The sequence below is a fragment of the Limulus polyphemus genome, unplaced genomic scaffold, assembly GCF_000517525.1.
Source record: "Limulus polyphemus unplaced genomic scaffold, Limulus_polyphemus-2.1.2 Scaffold471, whole genome shotgun sequence".
Classification (NCBI taxonomy): Eukaryota; Metazoa; Arthropoda; class Merostomata; order Xiphosura; family Limulidae; genus Limulus; species Limulus polyphemus.
In genome coordinates this window covers 344,654-352,091 of record NW_013666081.1, presented here as the reverse complement: position 1 = coordinate 352,091, position 7,438 = coordinate 344,654, and the positions used below count along the sequence as shown (strand labels likewise).

General features: G+C 33.1%; 1 long non-coding RNA gene across 1 annotated transcript in view; it reads left to right on the top strand.

Moving 5' to 3' along the window:
* The first annotated feature begins 2,658 nt into the window (after positions 1-2,658).
* Positions 2,659-7,438, top strand: part of LOC111085563 — a 14,278-nt gene continuing 9,498 nt past the window's right edge. The window contains exon 1 of the long non-coding RNA XR_002610377.1: positions 2,659-2,729. This is a non-coding gene — a long non-coding RNA (uncharacterized LOC111085563). The remainder of the gene's footprint in view (positions 2,730-7,438) is intronic.

The window sequence follows — 7,438 nt, the reverse complement described above, 5'->3', positions numbered from 1 at the left end:
AAAACGAGTGAAAAACGTAATATCTGCTTCGTTCAGACGCAATATATAAAGTAGCATTAGAACAGCTTTTATTAAGTTTCTCAATGATAAAACATTACTAAACTTGTGATCATGTTTGGAAATACGGGTAAATAATCCAACAAAGCTTTAATATTAGTTCTTGTTCTTGGTACGTAATTCATATCTCAGTATAAGTCTGTACGAATCAAATATAATAGTGAAACTAGTACTGTACAGTTTGTAAAAGGATTTCAAACATGAGAATACAAATAATGTTCAACATTGCATTCTTTAATTGATAAACACTTCTGTTAAGCCTACCGGACGATTGAAATATTTTACTTATGCTGCTTTAAGAATAAATTTATTTTAGTAGCCCACATTACAACCACTTAAGAATACAGAACTGAAACTATTAGTAGTCTTACTATGTTATTTATTTTTAATTTGAAGACTGGAAAGCTCTAAAAAATTAAAAAAAAAATTGGAGTTTCACGCAAAGCTTCACGAGGGCTATCTGCGCTAGTTGTCCCTAATTTAGCAGTGAAGGACCACCCACCGCCAACTCTTTGGCTACTCTTTTACCAACGAATAGTGGGTTTAACCGTCACTTTATAACGTCGCCACGACTGAAAGGGCGAGCATGTTTGGTGGGACGGATATTCGAACCCGCGACCCTCAGATTGCGATTCAAGCACCCAAATCACTTGAGCATTCCGGGCCTATACTTTTGAATATCAGTTGAATAAATAAACTAGATGTACTTGTGCAGGTTGTTTTTGAAGTTCATATGTCATTCTGTGTTGTAGCCTACAAAGTACACAATTCTTCTCGTGATTCTTGACATGCGCACGTTATACTGACGTCACGACAGTGCAAATTGCAACGTTAAGCGTCCCTTATGTGATGTCATTTTAGTGTTTACCGACTGACTGACAGACAAGACACTACTGTATAGTGGTGCGAGAGGTTAAAATAGGTCCTCATTCAGGCGGCCTTAGGCCTCCTTTCTGAGAAATAAAACCAGGGCTTCTGGTCAGTATAGCTGAAGATATATGCTGAATTATAATTATAAACTTCAGTTCCTTCTAGGTAGCTTTCCAAGTTACGTTTTACAAGAATCTTTGTTTAAAGTATTCTAAAATTGCATTAATTTATTTTTAAAATCAAAATCTATGTAGAACAACATTTCATGTAACACACCCTGACACTGGAATCTTGAAATAACGTCCATGTTTAGAGCCTTCATTAGTTTAGCAAGCGATATCGAAACGATATGTCTGTGATAAATAAGCTTTTAAGTCCATTATGACAATTAACGTTACTTGGTTCATCTATTTTCTCGAAATCTCAGTGGATTAACATAAACCTTTTTATGTTAGTTTCGAGGTGGGATGCAGTAAACTTTCATGTTTGTTTGTAGAGTTACCCTTTTCCAGCTTTGTTCTCCTTATTGACACGAATACGTTATTCAAGTAACGCTTTTAAATCGTAAATGTTTCCTTGCGGGCCAGGCATGGCTTGGTGGTTATGGCGCTTGACTTGTAATCTGAGGGTCGCGGGTTTGAATCCCCTTCGCTTAACATGCTCGACATTTCAGTCGTGGGGACGTTATAAAGTGACGGTCACTCCCATCATTGGTCGGTAAAAGTATTACTCAAGAGTTGACGGTGGTGGTGTTGACTAGCTGTCTTTTCTCTAGTCTATCATTGCTAAATTAAGGACAGCTAGCGCAGATAGCCCTTGTGTAGTTTTGTGCGAAATTCAAAATCAACCAAACGAGTTTTCTTGCGAAGTTTGGTATCGCTGCAAGCTGGACAGACACGCAACTTTATCAAGCGGAAGTCACCCAAATCTACACACAAGCTATGTGTAGCAGAAACTTGATTGGTTTTGTTAAGCCTCACACGCAAACAACTCTGTAATTTCTACATTACATTATAAACATGAAAGTCGGAAGGCTTTCGAAACGTAGTCCTCTACACTTGTGATTTACTTATAACAGGCAGTTGCCGTCCATTCCAGTATACTCATCATGAATACTCTGCCTAAACAATTTATTAAAGAATGATCATTTCCTTTATTAAAATTAGGACAGAGTGGAGATGTATGTTAATTTTCTTCCATTTATTTGGAGTTGTAGATTTGAAGATGCCAACTTACGTATTCTTTCTTGCATGAAACTGGTATGAGTTTGGTACATGTAAAAGAAGTAGAGAAACATTTCCACTTGTTTTTTTATGTTCTTGGATTATAAAGCTGGAAACAATGAAGCCTTGTAACATGTGTTTCAGCAAAACCTCGTTCAAATATAATTAATTTCATTCTAGACAGAGGGCGTTGTCTCAGAAGACTGAACTAAAACAGCCTGAGGACAAATATGAAAATAATGTATAGTTTAAAAATGAACTTTTGCACCCAAGTACAAATACGGATTTGTATTTTATTTTTCATAGATAAAAATGGCCTCTTAAGATTTAGTTTTTCTAGTTGGCTTTCTTATTCATGGTTCTCTAAAAGTGATAAGCAGAGTCAAAGACATGATGAATTCTCTATTGTACACATTATGAAAAAAATGTTTTATTTGAATATCTTACTTAAATAGGTCTCTATTGCACAAATAAATGTTTTGTGAAATATATTTTCCAATAAAAATAAGAACCAACAAAAATATTTCCAGTGTTTATTTAGACTGTTCCCTTGAAGTAAGAGCATTTATCAACAGAATTGTAGCATTTGTATCGGTATTAAGCAACAAATCTAGGTTTGTTACCTGTACGTTACAATGTTCAATGTTTGCTGGCGGAATTATAATTTAAGAATATTCACAAAGAATAACTAAACAAATGTACGGAATAGTTTTGTGTATATTATCTATTTACACGACTACATTTAGCAAGAAATAGCGGTTAGACTAACTTGATAATAATGAGCCCAACACAAATAAAGTGTCCTATGCATTTCATTACTCCAGATTTCGTACAGTATTATTTTGTTTATTTTGAGGTGTCGTAAGAGTGCCTATTTGGATTTTGAAATATTTTACACGTTCATCTTACTAAAAAGTGCAATTGAATCACATTATTGTCATCCAACCAGATTCAATAACCAGTGTGTTGATGTTCATTTTAAAAGTCTGTAAGGTTTCTGACAATAAAATGTTAATGATTCCTTGATAAAAAGAACAGAACTGCGTGGGGACGCACGGAACAGTTCATTACGCGGTCACTGGAACGTAACCCATCAAGTACCCGACAAATCCGCTGCCCACAATCACGTGATGGCATCGCTCCCTCCTGTGTTGCTCAGGGCAGCGGCACGCTTTCATTCACCGTGCCAAACGACACGAGACTTGACCTCCTTTGCGTAAGGCATGACTACTTATTGATTAATACACGAATGCTTGACGCGCCATCTCTTGATGAAATCTAGCACATGTTCGACCAATACATAGTACGAATTTTCCACACCACCGAATTACTCGAACGTACTTGAATTCACTCTAAACTTTCCACAACAAGATCATGTTTTATTATGTTTCTCAAAATATTTAACACACAAGGAATCCCTTTTGCCTCAGACATATGTGAAACTGTTAACACAGAAACACGAGTTGCTAAGTGAATTACATATACGTGCTGATTAAACCTTCTGATCAGAAATCTATTTTGCTTAATTAATTTCGTTGAAATGAAGATAGCTTGCCCGCACAAACACCTAAATCGGTCATATTTCAAACAGTTACTGTTTTCATAGGAAAAGCAAACAATATTTGTATTTCTATCTCGTTGAAACTGTTTTTGATTAAATCAAACTTTACTATTTTAGGAACCAGAGTACAATAAACTCAGAATATCATTATGAGTGAAAGCAATCACTATATCTTCTATATCCAGTGCCGACGAAGCTTTTCGTCCAATACCAGAACTCATCACGCAAGCTGGGATACGACAGACACAGCAGTGGTCGAGAGCTATTTATAGCGTCAATGTTCTTGCACAACAACTGTTTCGGAGTGACCTAGATTAAGTTAGTGAACTGTAATTTTTATCAATTTTATATACGTCATTACACATATCGGAATTAGGTTAGTAGCGTTTATTAACATCAGAATATTAATTTATTTTAACATCAATTTTTCTTGAATTAACTTTACTGATCATTCAGAAGAACTATCGAACCATAAGGTTGGTCGTTTTGGCTCAAGTGAGCATAGGATCAACAAGAGTAACCACAGTAACTTATGAGTATGTTACATTACACTGTGTTGGAATCTTTGAAACAGTGGGTTAAGTTTACCGTTGTTTAATGTAATTAAATTATCAAGAACAAATCGAGAGAAATTAAAAATATATATGTTATTATAAAATGACAAAAACATTAGGTATATAGTAGTATTACTAATAGCTGTAATCTAATTTAAATTCAGACATTTTAGAAAACAAAGAATGTGTTGGGCTGTTTTGTAAACCACAAGAAATTTTTGCTTGTTTGTTTTAAGAGTAAATGCTATGTAATAGACTTATTATCTCCGTCATGCCCAAATTTCAGCTTTATAAGCCCTAATATTAACCACTCAATTACCATGGTGCAGTATTCAAAAGAAATGTTAGTTTGTTTTAAGCACAAAGCTGCACAATGCTGACCGTCTGTGTCGTGTTCATCATAGGGATCGAAGCCCTCATTACAGCTTTATAAGGCCTTATACTAACCTTTGACGCAGCGGGGTGCAGTAATTAGAAGAACGCACAAAGTAAGTGACAAATACACCTTTATAAAGGCTTTAAAATGTAAGGTAGGTAACACTTTGGTTCATGTGAGGAAAACTACGAAAGATGGTAAAGTTTGTTTTATGATAATAGAAATGATAACATACACGTATCGTAGTTTACACAGTCTTATCTTTACAACTGAATGAGGACATGGCCTCGGTTTTATAGAACAGATCCGATGTGATCACCATAAACAAGTTTTTTCACTCTCAAACTGGGCTCATTTTTGCAAGGAACATGTATTTATTTCCCCCATTTTAACGGCCTTTCCTCAATTCTACGACACAGAGTGGAGTTAGTAACCTCGCAAATACAACAAAACTCGTCAACACATATACAGACGTAAACTTGGAACTGGGTTACTCCATCCTTACGTTCCACATGAACGAGTAGAATATGAGAGGCAAAATGATTAAATAATATTTCGAAACGTTGAAGGTAAGTTTATTGTATCTAATAAAGAACGGCTTAAGGGTCTCAAGGTGAACATTTTATCACTGAAGAATAATTAGTTCTAGAAAGTAGGCTTTTATCAACAGACATTTTGTAACATCTAATTTATATTGGTATTATATTGTATTATTATTAATTTATAGCAAAGCATTCAGCAAAGTTCTGGAGCATGTTTTATAGTGTTTTCCCTGCACTGGTTAAAAGATTTGGAAATTATATATATCGATGCGGATTTTTTAAAGCTTGTAAAATTTTAGAAGCATTACCTACAGTATAGCGTGTGTTTTAAAGGACACCAGTAAAAGGGCTTCAAAGGCTGAAAACGTTTGAAAGGTAAAAAAAACTAAAGCCTTATTTGTGCATTCATAGTGCAATAAAATATGATTATAAACATCAACAAATTGGAAATATAAACATCCACAATGTATAAATATAAACATTAAAAAAGTGTAAATATAAACATCAACAAAGTATAAACATCAATAAAGTATAACTGTAAACATCCACAAAGTATACATATAAACATCAAAAAAGTATAAATATAAACATCCACAAATTTATAAATAAAAACGTGTACGAAGTATATCTCTAAACATCAACAAAGTACAAATCTAAACATCAATAAAGTACAAATATAAACATCAACAAAGTACAAATATAAACATCAATAAAGTACAAATATAAACATCAACAAAGTACAAATATAAACATCAATAAAGTACAAATATAAACATCAACAAAGTACAAATATAAACATCAACAAAGTACAAATATAAACATCAATAAAATACAAATATAAACATCAATAGAGTAAAAATATAAACATCAACAAAATATAACTGTAAAAATCAACAAAGTATAAATATAACATTCCCAAAGTATAAATATAACATTCCCAAAGTATAAGTATAAACATAAACAAAGTATAACTATAAATATCAACAACGTATAAATATAAACATCGACAAAGTATAAATATAAACTTCCATAAACTATAAGTACAAACATTCACAAATGTATAAATAAAAACGCGTACAAAGTACATCTATAAACATCAACAAAGTACAAATATAAATATCAATACAGTATAAATATAAACATCAATAAAGTATAAATATAAACATCCATCGTTTATTTAGTATAGTGCTCTAACACTCAAAATCTATTTGGATTAAACATGATTTATTAAAGATTATACGCTTGGGTCATCCTATTTATACACATAGAGAGTGTAATCGTGTAACTGAAAGAAACGTTCTTTGCGAGGGATAAATAACATCAAATTTTAATCGACACCCGAATATAAGTGTTTCACTTTCCTTGACCATTAAATACGTTATACATTTGCCGTATAGGTTTTCACACCCAAACAATCTTTTGTACAAACTTTACGGGAAAAGAAAAATCAGCCGTATGATAAGGAAAAGTAACACACATGGCTGTATAAAGAAAAACATAATCTATCTATATGTGTATATATATATATATATATATGGGCTGTATAAAATAAAGATTAAAATACAAATTATGACATATATATACATTGTAACTTCGTACCAATATTGGAAGCAATTGCTACATTTTTATTATATATGCTATAAACTTTATGTCTTCTGTGGTACTACGAATATGTCTGTGGAACTTATGTATATGTGCGTGGATGTGACTAGTTGCATGTTTACTGCTTATGATTATGTCCCCTAGTGGCTTAACTGTTAGTCTGTAAGCTTAGACGCTAAAAATCGAGTTACGATACCCGTGGTGGGGTGAGCACATATAGGCTATTGTGTAGCTTTGTGCTTAGCAACAACCAAACCAGCCTTTAAGATTATTACATTTTTCGTGTTCTTCTTATAATTAGATAGATAGAAAAATAAATATATATGTGCAGAGAGCTAGATGGATGGGTTGATAGGAAAACAGATAAATGGACAGAGATTGGGATGAATGGATGGACAGACAGGTGTAAATCACATACCGGCAGATCAAGTTTAGTGCGTATGCGTGAATATGCATATTTTGAATATGATATGAAAATTCAGTTTAATCATTTCATAATGAATCCAAACTAAATCACTATAGCTAAAAACTCTGCAACAAAGGAGATTCTGCTCAAGTCTGATCGCAAGTTGAGCTTTCCAAGCACAACTATTTTTTGTCAGTCATTAGTGTGTGTGTGTGTGTATATATATATATATATATATATATATATA